Source organism: Coptis chinensis, chromosome 6 (genome assembly GCF_015680905.1).
Source record: "Coptis chinensis isolate HL-2020 chromosome 6, ASM1568090v1, whole genome shotgun sequence".
NCBI classification, from domain to species: Eukaryota; Viridiplantae; Streptophyta; class Magnoliopsida; order Ranunculales; family Ranunculaceae; genus Coptis; species Coptis chinensis.
Window position 1 is genome coordinate 35,967,349 of NC_141461.1, and position 19,261 is coordinate 35,986,609.

Here is a 19,261-nt window from a genome sequence, read left to right on the forward strand (position 1 = left end):
TTGTGTATAAACAATTTTATTAAATGGAAATTTAAGTAGTAGATTTTTTGCATATTCTATGCTATTGATAGTCAAATGCATTGATTTTATTTAATGGCTAGAATCATGCTAGTAGATTATCATGATCATCTCATATGTGAAAATGTGGATTACTTAGATTTATTTTAAGAGATGATTCTTATTCGTAGTATCTTATTTTTGGAATTCAAACTTGATAGAATGGCACCCGATGGAAAATCCCCGTTTACGATGCTACTTGAAAAGGACTTGTTAAACGATAAGAATTACGAACTTTAGTCTAGGAAAGTTAGGCTAATTCTGGAAGATAGGAAGGTCATTGACGTAATAACTGAGATAGTAGCAGAACCTACCGCCGAAGAAATAACACAAGCTGCTTATACTGCTGCACTGAGGAAGTACAATGAGTATACAAGCAAAGATAATGTTGCCCTAATTGCCATATTTGGCACCATGAGGAATGACTTCATGATGCGGTATGATGGCCTTGGATCGGCTAAAGAGCTATGGGAAGCAGTAAAGGCGGACCTTGGGGTAATGCGAATCGCTTGCCTGAGGAGGCTACAAATGAGCTTTGACAAATTTATCAAGCTGCCCCATACCTCTATGACACAACATTGCACGGTGATGAGGAACATGGTTGCTGAGTTAGCCCAAGCAGGACAGGTCCTGTCAAATGAACATCAAATTCAAGCTGTCATTAGGTCTTTACCTAAAACTTGGGAACAATTTCGTCTTATCTTGATTCATGACGACAGTATCACAAACTTTGTACAGTGATAAGTGCTCAAAATAAAGTTAGAACTAGAACTAGAACTAAAGTTAGAACTAGAACTAAAGGACAAAATAAGAGAAGTTCTCTTATTATTACTTGAGAGAACTAAAGGACAAAATAAGAGAACTAAAGGACATATTATCAACTGGTTTAGTGTGATATGATTACCTAGGAGAATTTCTCTTGTATTGACATGTATCAAAATGTGTGGATCTTGTAATTAGTATCAGTGAATGGTGATGACTTAAATGGACAAGATGACCGATGTAATATTGGAACTTTGGTTCAAAAGCATAATATTATAGAACTGGTCTACTATTATGTGTTGCTAGGCTACTAAAAATTCTGAACAGTTTGCATTGCCTCCATCTCCCAAAGATGATGTCAGATATGGCCGATCCAATGGTGGTACATATAAGGAAAGGGTTATTCAAGTTCCCAGGGCCAGGTATTAACATCAGTTCTTTGTTGGGAAAACTCTCTTTATGTGATTTTATTTACAAATATTCAATTTTTATCTGCTATCGACTTGAGCCAATGATTTAAAGATTGGCTAATGTACAATGTCTCCCCACTTGGTATGTTGGAAACCTGCAAGATTAGTGTGGTTGTCTGAACCAAGTCTTAGTTAATTTGTCTGTGAAAATACCCTGTTATGTCTTGATTCTTCTGTTGAATGAACTGTTGGGTTTCAGAAAAGAAACAAGAACATCGTAGTCACGTAGCACAGGGTTTTTGGGCTGAAAGTGTTGTCTGTGAGTTTGTAGTAGTGCCCTAGGCTTAGGCCTTGTATTCTTTCTTAGGCTTTAAACAAGGACTTGACTTTGGTTCAGGAAAATTAGGTGCTTCTATATCACTTGGTACTTTTTCTTATTCTTTTGTTTCTGTTGCTACACATGGCTAGTATCTTAATTATTTCAATGTTTCGTGTTTATATGATTATTCTACTGTAGAATGTTGTTTTATTGTCTTATTTCAGTGGACATTGCCACTAAGCTGATTTTATTAGTCTATCTCGATTCTAGAGTAGGAAGTTCTTTGGTGCTATTATAGATGTAAGTGATTCTTTTTTCTTACTTGTAACGATTTCTGCTTGTTTCTATTAATGGCGAGAAACTCATTTTATACTCCATCCTTATATTGTTTTGTGTAGGATTATTTTATCGTTGTTTCCATTGTGGTGTTTTGGTGTGGTGGTTAGATATGGGATACTTTTTTCTTGTTAGGTGAGACCATATTTACTTTGGAATTAAAATTGTCATTGCCCCGGAATGAAATATGTTTTTTAAATAGATAGTTCTTATTTTAAGTTTGTTTTGGTTGCAGGAGACATGGAGTTAAAACAGAACAAGTTTTACCTGAGAAAAGTAGATTATAACCGCCAACCCGGATCTAAACCTTTGTATGTACCATATGTTTTTTTTTCTTTTTTGTAAATGAGGTGGTTCATGATAGGTTTAGTTTATGTTGCTTTCTTCCTTGGGTATATCTTACATTAATAAGAGCTTGTAGCTCATATATTTTCATAGCTTCAAATCCTCTATAGCTTGTGCATATACTCGACTTTCTCCTGACCATTTGTCCAAGGGATTCCAATACTTGATATTCTCGTAAGCTTCCATTTGTTTAATAAATATTTGTAAGTGTGGAAGAGTTAAGCACGTAAGTATCAGCCACATGTTGGTAGAGTGAACATGAAGTTGTTTATAAAACACTATTATTGCATGCCTAATTTCTTATTTCTACCATATGATTCTAACTATATTCTGTTTACACATAAAATTGCAGCAAAAACTAGCACATATGTTCTCCTGTTTAACAAAGATAACTGAGGAGTTCAATGTTGCAGTCTACATGACTAACCAAGGTAACACTATTAATATGAAACTTGAATGTCCATTGGTCTTGATCGCTTAAATTTTCTTGTCTTTTTGAAGGTTTAAAGTGTTAGTTATCCGGTTACTTCATAACAAGAAACTTAGTTGTAGGAATTCATACCGACTGTTACATGTTTGAATGGTCAGTCATTGTTGATCCAGGTGGTGGTGTGTTCATATCTTGGGGGCGCAAGCGCTAGCTCATGCTGCCACAATTAGGTTAATGCTTAGAAACAACAAAGGTGCGTGCAGTGAACAATGTGTCTGCAAGGTGTTCGACTCTCCAAATCTGCCCGAGTCTAAAGCTATATCCAGACTAACAGGAACACCAGGTGAAACTATTGATTGAAATCATAGTACTCCGTGGTGGTGGCCTTGGTGATCCTCTCTCTTGTTATTTGAATATTTGAAGGCTTATATTAAATGTTGCTTTGCTGAAATTGGAGTTAGACAGTTTGTTTTACATCATATGGGAGTTCTCTTGTTGGGTTCCCTCGAGTCCATCTCCATATCACGTGAGTCGCAAAGTGTTTGTTGTATAATTATTGTGTTTTGGAAGACTGCTTGGTGATCGTGAGTGGGTACTGCAAAGTGCATATTGGAACCTGGTGGACGAGATTCAAGACCTTAGTGACGTTAAAGCAGATGGTACCGTTCGATGGTTCAAAGCTTATACCCATGTAATTTAAATTTAATTTTCTGTTGTATGAAAGACTTGTATACAAAAATTTTACTTGAGATTGACTTTGGTAGAAGTTAAAGTATTAAATGAAAAATTTTGGTTTTGGTTAAGTAGTACTTGTGTTCTATTTAATTTTATAAAGTTACAATGAACAGTTCGTATTATTGTTAAAAAGACTATCAGGTGGGCACGAGGTACTAAAATGAGCAACCAAAAACCTACATATATGATTATTAATAAACGACGGCCATAGGATGTCGTTAAGGAATTTTAAAATGGGACTGGACTTACAAAAAACAAGTGCCAATGACCGTTGTTTAATAAACAAGTGTTAAAAACAGTCGTTTTTTTTATTTGAAAGACAAGTGTCCCGGGCCGTCGTTTATCAAAAACTACAACTCTTTTTATGACGGCCCTAACAATAGATGGAAGCACACATTTTCATATTAAAATGACAGATAATGTCTGTCGTTTATTGGCTATTTTTTTTGTAGTGTTGAAGACAAGCATTTGTGTATTGAGAAGATCTATACCGACAAGAATGGGTCGGATATGATGACCAAAGTCTTACCGAAGGGTAAGTTTGATGTTTGTTGTGCTACAACCACCGGAATGGTAGCACACTCCTCTTGTTGATTTGGAAATTGCATGGAGGTATCCACCCTTGCTGTTTGGGAGGAGGAGATTGTTGGAGTTATCCCTCATATGAGAATGAAGAAGAAGAGAAATCAGTTCTGCGTGAAAAGGTTTGCGATCTTGATGATCCGTGCCCTGGAACTAGAAGTCACTTAATAAGTTATTGAGGGGCGGCGACAGGCCGACATTGGCTTTTGCGAGAGGCCAGCATGCATGCCTATATTTGGGGTTTTTAATTCGCTACAGTAACCGCGAAATTGAAAGGGCAGTATAAAAACCAAAATAAGGTTTTGGAAAACCTAACATAATAGAAACCCAATTTTGAGAGCAATCAAGATTGAGAGAAAACCTTTACAGAGAGACAAGCCTGTAAAGAGAGAAGAGTGATCTAGTAAGGTGAGAGACTGAAATGAGTGATTGTATTCTTCCTTCCCACTTTATAAAAGGATTAGCTATTGTGGAAGTAGGCATCATTAGCCGAACCATGGTATATCTTTGTGTTATGGTATGTTTGTTCTTCTCTTTACATTATTATTTGTTGTTGATAGTTGTTTAGAGAGTTAGGCATGCTAGCTAGGTTGTAGTGGATATTTAGAATTTGTGTGGAGTTGAAGTGTTTCATATTACAAGTTATCTGTGTAGTGGGGATCGATTGGTATCGGTATTAAACCCCAACACTTTGAATCTACCATCTTCAAACCAAATATAAGCATCAACATTAGATATTTAGATTATGCTCTTGGATGATTTTCATTGCTCCAAAACAATCGATTTAAACAACCTTATAATAATTAAATTACTCAATTATATAACCTGTTAAAAGAATCATGGGATTCAAGATGAGTCTCAAATCAGAATATATTCCTGAGAAGGAAGAGTTCAATTTAAGGGACCCTTTATATATATTCTCAACATGTACAAACCTTTTCTCACATAATTACTTGGGTGCTACAATTGGAGGTTACAGTTTCAGCCACCTTCTACCTGATGAAGCAATTTGTAATACTTAACCTGGTCGAAATTGCATCTCATTTCTCCTCACCAGGAGCAGTAGTTTAGTGTTCACATTTTAAGAACTATTGATGTTATTGTTCTTTCTGCATGTGTAAAATAAATGAATTTGAATAAACTCATCCTAACTTCTTATTATTTGAAAACAACTTAAAATTCAGAACGGAGTACAAGACTGCAAAATGAATCCCTGTATTCTGTGTCGAAGACATGGGCATGCAATACCCAGTGATACAACATGATATACTCCCATTGTGTTTTTCTAGCTATCTATAGCGAGATGCTTGACAAACTGCTTAATTTTCGCTGACCTGTTATTACTGAAACTTATTAGTAATTAGAATGCATGCATTCTATATGTGTAAGCCAGAAACACGTAATACTAGCTTGTAGGCCCGTGCATACACACCAGCTCTTTTGAAAATATTTAGATTTTTTTTAGAAAATTGGGACTACTGTTTTAGTCGCTAATCTATTTTAATTTTCTAACAAATTGTTTTAATTAAGTTTTAAAAACATATATTTTTTCAATTGGGAGAGAGATCATGTTTTAATAGGAGAATAATTCTCGTTTTAATTAGATATGATAGATTTTCCCTTTTCAATAGGAGAGGAATTCCCATTTTAATAGGAGAATGATTCCCACTTTAATTAGAAGTGCTAGAATTTGTTTTAATAGGAGAGAAATTCCCGTTATAATAGGAGAGGAATTCTTGTTGTAAAAAAAGATTCCCGTTTTTCAAATAGGAGAGAAATTCCCATTTTAATAAGAGATGATGTGGAATTTTAATAGAGCTCGAAAAATACCCCTTGTGAGAGCTTTAATATTAAGACTAGCTTGTAGGCCCATGCATACGCACCGGCTCTTTTGAAAACATTTAGATTTTTTTTAGAAAATTGGGACTACTGTTTTAGTCGCTAACCCGTTTTAATTTTCTAACAAATTGTTTTTAATGAAGTTTTAATTAAGTTTTAAAAACCTGCTTTTTCAATTGGGAGAGAGATTATGTTTTAATAGGAGAAGGATTCACACTTTAATTAGAAGTGTTAGAATTTGTTTGAATAGGAGAATAATTCCCGTTATAATAGAATAGAAATAATTCCCATTGTAAAACAAGATTTTCGTTTTCAAATAGGAGAGAAATTTTTATTTTAATAGGAGATGACATGGAATTTTAATAGAGCTCAAAAAATACCCCTTGTGGGAGCTTTAATATTAAGATATAGATAGCTGCGAGACAATAAACACCAAGTTTACATGCAAAATAACTGTCAAGTATGTCACTTGAGTATATCCGTATCCTAGGGCAGTCCAGAACAAAAGAATGGGTGTGCAAGGGCTTCTGGAGCTATCGGTCTCTCAGATGGTTCAATCGTAACTAAAAAGAGCTTTAAGAATGCTTAGAAAATTGCTAACAAGGGGATCATCACCAGCACGTTCCATTACAAATTCTTGCATACGGTTTCAAAACAGAGAAGCACCCGTAAGACAATATCATCAAACCATATTAAAACTGCTTAAGTTGAAACATTTTTAATTTCCTTAAGAGCATTAACCCCAAACAGAAAAAAAAAAAAAACAAACAAAGAAAACACCAAATCAGAGTATCAGACCACCAACCACCCTGACTCAACTATTAGTTCACTAGTGTTGTATGTGAATAAAGAAAACAGTAAAGAGACAAGGACAGCAGTAACAGGGAACAACCAAGGCGTGTATTAAGTTGTCCTTAAGGAAAAATTTCGCCCCTTCCAGTGGTGCAGAAAGGCAGCAGTGGCGTCTTCCTCATAGGATTCAATGGTGTACAGTAGCTTGACTTTGCACTAGAACAAACTACTCTCTAGAATAACAATATAATACTCTCTGGTGGCTTAGTATGAAGAGAAGAATAAGAAGTGGGATGCGAGTTTCTGCTTCTCTGAGATCGTGTGTTTCTCTGTTGAAGTGAATGATCTCTATGGACGCACATCCTCATTTTTATAGAGGTTTGGCCAGTCAGCAATCGGTCTCCTAAACAGATAAGGAAGAGAGACCAACTCGAACAAGGACACCAAAGCTTGCTGCTGAAGCAAAAGCAAAAATAAGTTTAGGCTTTTGGTTAATCCACTACCCACTAGATACAAGCCCAAGCTCGAACCGACTCGGCTCGGTACGGTCGGGCGCACGCGTGTGGCTTTGGGTGAGTCCTCCCTCCTAACACAAAAACATTTTTACCCTAAGGGCACGCCCTTATGGTAGAGGAATGTCTCTTATACTTCACTTGTTAGTGGTGGATAACCAATGTGGGACTATCTATTATGCACTAAAGTGGAGAGAACACACTTTGTTCATCTCCTCCACTTTGCACACACACACACTAGTATTTAGAAATACTCAAGAGATTCCAACAATCCCCCACTATTTCAAAATACTAATAGTCCCCCACTATTTTGGAATAGGATATTACAAAAAAATGGGTTAACGAAATGCCAGAGAGAATAAAAAAAACAATGCATATGATACTGGTGCTTTACGGGCTTGAACCAGTCATAGGGTAACATGTCTTATAATACGTGAAAGTGGTGGATTAAAAAATCTTTGAACCAACATTTCCTTGTAGTAAAATAGATCACATGCACCCACACCGCTTCTTTCATTATATATAATTGCTCAAGGGTGTTGCACTTTTTGGCCCTCAGGTTGTCTTTGTGTTCCATGAATGCTCTAGAGTACTTGCCCGTGATACTCATAAGAACCAACCCAGTTCTACATTCATGTAGGTGGATATCCATCAAGTGTACATTGCAGATAAAATACACTATCTCATTATAAAATGGACTATGGATTCCAATAAGAGTAAAATAACTCATCCTTACTCATTGCAATTCCAGGTTATACAAAGTATACAAAAATACTATCTCGTCATAAAGGGACGCGTCTTAAAAAGGATGATAGCATACCGAGCGATTCGGTGACTTGTTTTTCCCTTTGAACCTACTTCATGGGATCTCCAATCACATAGGTGGGGGGTTGTCGCCTGTCGCCCTCTATCTTAGGCAAAAATTACATCCCCTCGACGTTTCAACCACTTGCCTCTTGTGAAGCGGTTTGGTCAGAGGATCGGCCAAATTTAACTCTGACCTCACATAATCTAGAGCCACAACTCCAGATTCCAGCAGCTGCTTTATAGACTGTAGTCTCAGACGGATATGCCTGCTTTTCCCATTATACAATTTGCTCTTTGCCTTCGCTATTGCAGCCTGACAGTCACAATGCATAGGTACAGCTGGAGGCAATTTTGTACCAATAGGAAGATCTACCAAGAGGTTTCTAAGCCACTCAGCCTCAGCACTTGCTTTATCTAAAGCAAATAAGCTCGGACTCCATGGTTGAATGAGCTATCAAGGTCTGCTTAGAAGATTTTCAAGCGACTACACCTCTACCAAGGGTGAAAATATAACCACTAGTGGACTTGATATCAGGAGAATCAGATATCTAGTTTGCATCATAATAACCTTCTATCACAGGTGGAGTTTGTCTAAACTGTATGCCGTAATTCATTGTTCCTCTCAAGTACTTAGTTAGTCTCTCTAACGCACTCCAATGTTCCTTTTTAAGACAATGAGTGTATCTGCTTAACTTGCTAACTACATAAGCAATGTCAGGTCTAGTGCAATTCATCAAGTACATGAGACTACCAATAATTTGGGCATATTTAGACTGAAGGACACTATGTTGATAATTTTTCTGAAGTTCACTACTTGCCTCATAAGGTGTCGACACAGGCTTACTATCATAATAGTTAAACTTCTTCAAAAACTTCTCAACATAATGCTCTTGTGAAAGCATATAGCCATCACAGTTTCTAATGATTTTGATTCCAAGAATCACATCAGCTTCTCCCAAATCCTTCATTTCAAATTGGGAGGATAAGAACATCTTAGTGTTTCTCACAACATCAAGGATAGGACTCATGATTAACATGTCATCCACATATAGACAGATAATCACATATGTATTCACATCAAAAGATTTAAAGTAAATACATTTATCAGCATCATTTATTTGATATCCATTGGACATCATGACACTGTCAAAATTTTCATGCCATTGTTTTGGCACTTGTTTCAACCCATATAAAGACTTAACTAATTTGCATACCCTTTGCTCATTCCCTGGTAGGATAGTACCCTCAAGCTGCATCATATATATTTCTTCATCAAGATCACCATTCAAAAATACAGTTTTTACATCTATTTGATGAATAAATAAATTATGAATAGCAGCTAGAGCCATTAGAACTCTTATAGAAGAAATCCTAGTTACAGGAGCATAAATATCAAAATAGTCAATGCCTTTTTTCTGGGAGAATCCCTTGACTACTAGTCTAGCCTTGTATTTATCAATGGAACCATCTAGCTTCAGTTTCTTTTTGAAGATCCACTTATAACGAATAGGTTTCTCCCAGGAGGTAGATAAACTATCTCCCATATGTGATTAGATATAATTGAATCTAGTTATGAGTTTATAGCATCTTTCCAAAAAAGTGCATCTCGAGAACTGATTGCCTCATTATACGTCACAGGATCATCATCAAGAAGAAACGTGTAAAAGTCATCACCAAAATTGGGGGATTTTCTATCTCTTTTACTCTTTCGAATTTCTTGTTCAGAAATTTCAGGATTTGTTGATTGTTGTTCACTAGGAGCAGCCAACCTCTCAATGCCAATTTTCAAAGGAAACATATTCTCAAAGAAATCAGCATTTTTACTTTCTATAATAGTGTTAGCATCGACAAGATTATTATCAGATTTTACTACTAAAAATCTATATGCATCACTATTATGAGCATAACCAATGAACATACGATCAACAGTTCTAGGTCCCAATTTTCTATTTATAGGTTCATTCACTAGAACCTTTGCAAGACACCCCCACATTTTGAAGTATTTCAGGTTAGGTACATGACATTTCCATAATTCATATGGTGTCTTATTCCCGGTTTTCTTGTTGGGTATCCTATTCTGTATATGGCAAGCAGATAGGATTGCTTCAGGGAAGCTCCAGAACTTACAAGTCAAGCATTAATCATCTCTTTTAATGTTCTATTTTTTCGTTCGGCTACTCCATTAGACTCAAGAGAATATGGTAGAGTAGTCTCATGAATAATGTCATTCTTGTCACAAAAGTCCTGGAAGGGGTTAGACTCATATTCTCTACCCCTGTCAGACCAAAGTCTTTTAATCTTACAGTTAAGCTGGTTTTCAACTTCAGCTTTGTACTTGAGAAACATCTCACCTGCCTCATGCTTGTTTCTAAGTAAATATACCATGGTGTACCTAGAGAAGTCATCTATGAATATAATATAATAAACTTCCCCCTTCTAGACATGGTACTTCTGAATTCACCCAAATCCGTATGAATAAGAGTTAGTAATCTAGTTTTATCTCTAGAAACAGTTTTGCAAGGTTTCTTTGTGGCTTTAGTCTCAGCACATATCTCACATTTATCATTAGAAATATTAGAAATATCAGACAATAAACCACATGCTTTCATCCTTTTCATATACTGAACATTCATATGTCCTAGTCTACCATGCCATTTATTAAAAAAGTCAAGCATGTAAGCAGAAGCAAATTCATTCTTATTAATAATAATGTTGTCAAGTACATTCAACATGAAAAGACCATTGTTATTACAATAACATTTCCCAACAAAACCCTCATTCTTTGTCAGAACGAACTTGTCACTTTCAAAAGTCACCTTGACGCCAGCTTTTCCCAGTGAGGACACAGCAATCAGATTCTGACGAATCTCACGAACATGAAGAACATTACTAAGTAAAAGGGTTTTCCTTGAAGTTAACTTTAGAAGAATCTTGCCTATTTTCTCAACAGGAACAGACCTTGAGTCACCCATATAGACTTTTCATCTTTCACTAGTATATATGTAGTCTGAGAAGGCTTCAATATCACCACAGATGTGGCGGGTGGCACCAAAATCTAGTACCCAGTTCTTCTTCCCAGTGGCCATGAACACTTGTGACACTACAACAACAATTATATCATCTCCCTCAACTAAATTAGCATTGGGAGGATCTTCAGTGTCTTTCTTGTGCCTGTACTGAAAAGCCCTATATCCAGGTTTACCACAAACATAACAATTTCCATTGCCAGTACCACTCTTTTTAAAAGAAGTGCCTTTGACCTTGAAATTCTTATTTTTGTTGTACTTCTGCTTTTTAGAGGTTTTGTTGGATTTGTTGGGATTACCTTCAATGATATTGGCTTTGGAATTGAATTCCTTAGACAACACCTCATCCCGAGTCTTGTTCTTTTCCTCTATGTGAATGTGAATGATCACATCCTCAAGAGTCATCTGTTTGTGCTTATGCTTCATACTATTTTTATAGTGCTTCCAAGACTCGAGGAGTTTCTCAATCAAACATCCAGCAACAAAGGTTTTGGGTAAATCAATACCTTCAGTTTTCAAATCATTAATTAGCACATGAAAATCATGGATTTGAGACGTTACATCTCTATCCTCTCTCATCTGGAACTTTAGAAAATTCCCAACAACATATTTCTGAGTACCAACATCCTCTATTATGTATTTTTTGTTCAAAGTCTCCCATATATCATATGCATTCTTATTTGAACAATAAATATCAAAAATTTCATTAGACAAGGTACTCAAAATAGCATGACGACATACCTTATTCCCATTGAGCTAAGCAGCGTGATTTCTTTTGAAATCATTAGAACCCTCCATGGGTGCTGTATTAGTAAGATACTTTGCATAGTTGAGTACATCTAGGGCTGTGAACACCCTTTCTCTCCATCACTTGAAGTGTGAACCGTTGAAGGATTCAATCTTTGACACATTGGGTAAGTTACGAGCATTCAGTAGAGGTACAACATCTTTCATAGTCGAAGTAACTTCCATGACTCTAGAATTGGTTTCTTTGTTCGGCGTGTCTCCTGGTGTAGACATCTTGATTCTTTCCTTAAGATTGTTGTATGTGAATAAAGAAAACAATAAAGAGACAAGGACGGTGATAGAAAGGGAACAAACCAAAGGCGTACTAGGTCAGTGTCCTTAAGGAAAGATTTTGCCCCTTCCAGTGGTGCAAAAAGGCAGCAGTGGCATCTTCCTCACAGGATTCAATGGTGTACAGTAGCTTGACTTTGCACTAGAACAAACTACTCTCTAGAACAGCAATATAATACTCTCTGGCAGCTTAATAAAAAAGAAGAAGAAGAAGTGGGATGTGAGTTTCTGTTTCTCTGAAATTGTGTGTTTCTCTGTTGAAGTGAATGATCTCTATGGACGCACAACCTTGTTTTTATAGAGGTTTAGTCAGTTAGCAGTCGGTCTCCTAAATAGATAAGGAAGAGAGACCACTCGAACAAGGACACCAAAACTTGCTGCTGAAGCAAAAACAAGTTTAGGCTTTTGGTTAATCCACTGCCCACTAGATACAAGCCCAAGCCCAAGCCCGAATTTACTCGGCTCGATGCGGGCGGGTGGCTTTGGGTGAGTCCTCCCTCCTAACACAAAAGCATTTGTACCCTAAGGGCACGCCCTTATGGTAGAGGAATGTCTCTTATACTTCCAGATTTTAGGTTTAATCTCCCTCACCAAAAAATTGTTACACAAAAACCCCCCGGAAGCGAACAAATGCATAAAACTTCCCTATTATTTAAAACATAACATCAAAGCCAAAACATACCAAAATACCCCTGTGAAAACCGGGCTGACGTCATCAATCTTTACTTGTAATTTCGGCTTAAGGACAAACCGGGTTGACGTCATCCTATGTAAATTTGTGTTTACATATGATAATATAAAATTATACAGTCTTCTTAACCTATTTAAATTTAAATTTTCATATGAATTTTTTTTTCATAGGAAAATTTAAATTTACATGTATAGTATTTTTACATATTAAAATTTAAATTTACATATGTAAATTTAAATTTAAATATGAAAATGTAAATTTATATATGACAATATAAAATTACACAGTCTTCTTAACCTATTTAAATTTAAATTTACATATATTCTGTGAGGAAAATTTTCAAACCCAAAAGTTACTATGTAAATTTAAGTTTTTATAACTCCAATATATATATATCAGTTTTGCTCTAGTCAGGACGTAATTCTTGTTTTTGTGACTTTGATGTTGTTAACATCTACTGTCTTTATGTATGTTCATCGATCTTATTTTTATCATCTGTCCAACTCTTAGCTTAGAATGAAATATCAGTTTCATAGTATTTCAGTTAATTAGTACTTGTTTGATCTTGTAGCGCGCAGTTTGTACTTGTTTGTTGTTTAAGTTTGTACTTGTCTGTTGTAGATTTTTTTCTTTTCATTAGGAGAATTTTTTTAATAGGACTAGTTTTTTTATGTGTTGAAATGCAACTGTGATGATCGGTTGATCAAAAGTTTGCTTGAGAACTCAAACTCACTATGATACAGAAATGAAAAAGAGCAGAAAAAGTACATGAAAGTTTAATGGTTCATACTAGATTTTGGCCAAAGTTATGGCTCACACTTTTTAGGTACATCACGTTGAATGGGCCATTTTTCCTTATGGAACAATAGATCTTTTATGGAAGGATATCCTGGTTAGTATGTTTTTCATTGGAAATATAAATATTTACAAACAATATCATTACGTCTTTTAACTAGAAGTGTATAGTAGCTGAGGTCGAAAATAGTCTTTAAAATTAGAAGTGTAAATTTATAATACTAGACTGCGTTTTTACTCCGTGTATCCATTTCGACTATTGTTGTGTTATCTGTGGCAGTTGTACAATTTCTTGCCTTGAGATTAGCAGCATATTTATCTGTGTGTGTGTGTGTTTTTTTATGTGTAGTTTTATATGTTTGACCTGGTGAGCTATACGCGTGTTAAAAATAAAGGCGATTCAATGTCCTCGTTTGATAAGTTTCTAGTCCAGTTAGAACTCATTGAGCTAAGCTTCCTGACACGTGATTATTTATCATCGTAGGAATGTGCCACTGGAGGCATGTATGTACAAGATCCCAGTTGATGCATCTGAGCGGGGATCTCAGTGGCCAGAACAATGGTCTGCAAGGGCGGAAAAGGTGCTTTATTGGCTGAAAAGTTCCCAGGTTGGTGTTTACGGCAAAGCAGCCCCAGAAGATTTTGTGGCAGATTACGAGCATTGAAAACATGTCACCCCTGTGTGCTCTTTAGACTGCCCTAAAGGAATATTATTTGTTGCAGAGAGTAGCCTACATCTGGTATTTATTGTCTTCTAACACCGTTATGCGTGTCTTTTTATTGTTTGGACTGACAATGAAAAGTTTATTTTGTTAAATCTAGTGATTATCAATCATCTTCATTATTTATATAATTATGTGTGTCATTGATCCTATTTGTGTCATGTTACAGGTGGAGATGGTCCCACGATGAAGGCTTAATGTCTTTGAAATTCCATCTTGGAGGCACCCCTCATAGAAGTTCTCAGTATCACAATAAAGCAGGTTATTGCTTGTGATGAGGACTGAGGTGGGTTCTTATTTTAGTTCGTCCCGACATTTCTTTGTGTGGTTGATCCTATAAGCGGTTCATTGCTCTCAACATATAAGCTTGATCCCGAGAAAGAGAAAAATCAAATATTTCTCATTACATTTTGTGTTTTTTATTCTTTTGAATCTATCTACTTGTTAGAAACTATGGAATTTATTTATCCCTCAGATTACTTTTCTTTTGAAACATAAAAAAATGAAACAACATATATTCCAAAGCCGGCTACGTCATTTTCTTTGGGTTTCTTGCAAGGTTGTCTTACATAATACAAAAAAAAATGTTGGACTTGGTAACACCCCTCTACTTGAAAATGGAGAGGAGGACACTACAAAGTAGCTTGATCCATTCTCGTGACTTGTCAATTGTAGCATAATTTTCTACACGATATTTAATTTCTTTGAGGAATTGCAATTTCGACAGGGTGATAGGAAAGGATCTGTGAAGGGTGGTCATGGTAGAAAAGAGGCTGCTGGAGTTTAATCGGGTCAAAGTTCCCAGGTATTATTACATTTCAATGGTCTTTTGGGATTTAAAGAGTTGTTGTAAATACGGGTAATTGAATTTCACAGCTCACTTATCAGGGATCTTTTGGGCAAGGGGCAAGTTACATCAACTCTCCGGTAAGACACCCTCTCTGATATTACTTTTTTTATTGCAGTGTAACTTAGGAAGTAAATGATTGATATATTTTTTTCCTGGTTTTCCATTCATATTAATTTGGTTTTGAAGATACTGCGAACCACCTTATTCCTTTTTGTTTCATAATGTGTCAAGTTGATGATTATCATTGATCATCCTTACCATAAAAAAATGTTAATTTATGGATGGAGTAAATCATTTGATGAGGGACCTACTTGTTTACCCCTATTACCTGGTGGTGCTTTGCTTTAATCTTTCTAGTTTCTTCGATTCTCTTTCAATGCATCTATTCTCAAACCTCTTGGCAGCCATGCGTAAGGTGAAAACCTGTATGTACAAACTATGTGGGAGTGAATCATGTTTCGCTTAATAAAACGTAGCTTAGTTTCTATTGGTTGTCTCTAAACCTTGTGAATTAAATGTTTTGTATTTATCTTATTGTGAAGTGCGGTCCTCACATTGCAAAGGGTTGATGGGAAACGAGTTCCGCTAAAGTGGGACAAGATCAAGGTAAACAAATCCTACACATTATTGTCTTTTTCTTTGAAAAGTATATGTTTATATTACATATGTTGTGAGTCTATATGTTAGGGCCCATATCAACCAGGTGGCACAGAGTGTGGGTATTATACAATGAAGTTTATGAGGGAAATAGTAGAAGCTTGTTCAACTGGATCATTTGAAAATAAGGTATTCGAAAGTTTTGACAAACACTTTATTTGGCTCAATGACTTCGCCTTATTCTTATATAGTAACTCCACATGTTGTGCTTTGACTCATCCAGATAACAAATTTAGAACTGAATGAGACATACACGCAAGATGAACTTGACGGTGTTCGACTTGATATTATTCAGTTAATCCAGGAAAATGGGGTGTTTTTCAAATGGGTTTAATGAGGATGAGTTTTAGCTATGTTCGGACCCCTCCAGTTTAATTTATGAGTCTTACCTTTTTAATTTATGAAAAGGAATTTGAAGTTTGTTTTCTTAGTGCACTCAAAAAATTAATGGAAATTTATTATTATTATTATTATCTTTTTTTGCAATATTTGATAGTTTATTGTACATTTTGGAATTTGTTGGAAAGATGAAAATGTTGTATGTTGGCAGGCTGTGTAAATTTTGTTATGCAGGTTCGGTTTTTAAGTGGAAGACTCTTACTAGCATTATTATTAAAAAAAATAAAATATATATATATATACCACGGTTTGGCATAAACCGTAGTGTTTAGTATAACTATATACCACGGTATTATAACACATACACTAATATAAACCACGGTTTCAATAGCTTATATGCCACGGTTATGTTGACAACCGTGGTATATAATGGGCATTACAAACCACGGTTCTTTGAAAAACCGTGATATCCGTTAAACATATATACCACAGTTTTGCTATTATTATATACCACACCACCTATTGTCACAGTTGTATAACAATGGTAAATATATTTATACCACACTTAAAAACAGTGGTATAAGTGTCATTCTGTAGTAGTGGATCTCTCTCTTCGTCCTCAAGGAAAGCAAATGTTAGTTCCACTCACAGCATCTCTTTATGTACCTGGAACTCTTGATAGTGCTGATAAAGTTGTCGTTAATTAATATCGGCACTGGTTACTTCGTCGAGAAAACCATGGCTGAAGGCAAAGAGTATTGTGAATGCAAAATGAACTTAATGAAGTCTAATTATGACCAACTTATTGAGGTTGCATCCAAGAAAAAGAACATAGCTGATGAAGTAGGAGCCTTCTTGCAGGCAAAGTTGAGGCAGGCAGCTCCAACAACATAGTGAGAAGTGGGTTTGAGAAAGGATTTTCTAACTTTCAAGTAAATGTTTGCTAGCTGGGTGAGTAGGATCAAGCTAGAATGCTAAAAAGCAACTGTTTAGAGTGACTTAGATCCCATGTGGTGCCAAGTTTCAACTACCAACAATACGTATTTGTGCCAAGAACTCTGATTTTAGCTTTATATACCAAGAGATGATATTAGTAAATGCAGATTCTTTTGGAGACGGTTCAGATTATAATGTGGCCTTGCCAACTTCAAATGATGGATTTCGGAGGAAGCACCATCGTGCTTGGACAGTTGGACTCTTTGCGAGGTTATCAAGTTGGCCTCCAAGTATGGAGCTGGAAGGTGGTCAGAGATCAAGAAAGTTTCTTTTGCTGCTTCCTATAAGTATCGCACCTCTGTTGATTTGTTGAATCTTTTATGTTCTATAACTGTGAGGAAGTACATACAGTGCTATTTCTATATATATATAAAAAAGTAAATAGTCCTAACATAGTCACACACTAGGCCTGGCCTGTAGTGTGGATAATTTCTCTTGTTAGTTAGACGCATATGAATATAAGGTGTGGGACTACAATTGTACATGTGGTGTGGAACGTTTTGTGACACCAATTTGTGGTGTCAGAAACTTATGTCAGAAACAGTGGAACCAGAGAAACAGTAAACATCACTTGGTTGGAAACTTAGAATCAAATTCTTTAGCAAACTTGTACCGAGAACTAGCTGAAAGTCATTAAAAGTTATAAGTTTAAGAATTCATTAGCTTAAAAAAATAAAATAGAAACACCTCAATTCATATACTAAAGAACAATGCTAATTCTAGCTACGAACCCCATTTAATTTACCGAAGAAAAAAAACTACTAACTCCATTTCACAAATGAATAGTGCCACCAGTTCACTATATGGTCCACTCAAGGCAAGTGTTCAACTTTTGTAGAGGCTGACGAGTTACCACCACCATCAGCCGGACTTTGAGTCCCAGTTGAACCTATAACATCCAATATTAAGCTCAGTACAAATAAAAATAAAAGAGTACGTATTAAATAAAAATAGTAAGCAATCGAAAATTACCAATCAACTTCGGACAATTTCTTTTGTCATGTGATTGCCCAGTAAGTCCACATCCATTACAACGCCTTAGTTGACTTGCTTGAACATGTGCCTTCTCTTTTCCCCCTTGTAATCTATGTTTTCCATTTGCCTTTTGCTTTAACTTGAGATTAGGCTCATTCAAAGTCACATGTCGATGTGTTTTTTTCTTTGAGAAATTCCAACTCCTTTAATAATAGCCAAACACTTCCTTAATCTTTTCATGTACAACTTTCAAATGTTCTTCATATACTTCACTTGCCTCTTCACAAGCTACGTCATCAAGTACCCTTGAAGTAAGATGAGATAACTTTGTGTGCCTCAACAACATAAAGTTGTTACTATTTTCTTTCACCTCGTTCCCACCATCCGATATTATTTCTTCCAATTTTGTGTCTTTCCTCCATCTACTTTCGATTATATATAAGCATCTGGCAAGTAAACAATTTGACTAACTTTCAAGTAAGTCAAAATGTGTCTACAAGGAATTCCTTCAAATTCAAATTTCTTGCAGCTACATGTAGCAAAATTTAGAACCATATCATATACAATTTTCTGCGGTCTAGAATCTCTTGCACTTGGCCTTTTCACCATGTAGACAGCCTGCTTTTCATCTTCTACTGAACTTTCGATAAAGTACTCCAAACTCTCCCACAACTCATTCTGAAATCTAAGAAAAATAGACAATGTATAAATATCTGTCATCTGCTTCTCCATAGAAATTGGGGTTTTCATCATGGGACACTCATTGCTATCAACATGATCAGCTTGCAATTCTTTATGACTCTGGTATTCAAATGCCTTATTAAATGGCGTAACAAATTCATTTAAAGAATTTTCTTTATAGACATACCTCTTGAAAAATGCATGTGAACTTTCCGCCCTTTGACTACTTGACATGCCGGCAAATGAAAATGTGTTTCCCACAAAATGTGGAACCCACTTTGGACCACATACCATACAATGCAGCTAACCAAGTGTTATCTTTTAGTTTGCTTTTCCCTATTGTTTCTTGCCACATTGCCTCAAACTCTTCCCCAGACTCTGTATTCCAAATGCAATTTTGAAACGCAGTATAGTGATCTCTATATATGACTGCATCCAATTTTTCAGAAAACTTGTTCAGAATATGCCAAATGCAATATCGGTGATATGTATTTGGAAGAGCTTGAGGAATAGCTTTTGACATAGC

General features: G+C 35.9%; 1 long non-coding RNA gene across 1 annotated transcript; it reads left to right on the forward strand.

The window, feature by feature from the left end:
• The first annotated feature begins 14,993 nt into the window (after positions 1–14,993).
• On the forward strand, positions 14,994–16,063 carry LOC147492760 (uncharacterized). The gene is made up of 4 exons (XR_015197484.1): positions 14,994–15,164; positions 15,630–15,693; positions 15,775–15,873; positions 15,968–16,063. It is a non-coding gene; the product is annotated as an uncharacterized LOC147492760 (long non-coding RNA).
• The last annotated feature ends 3,198 nt before the right edge of the window (positions 16,064–19,261 follow it).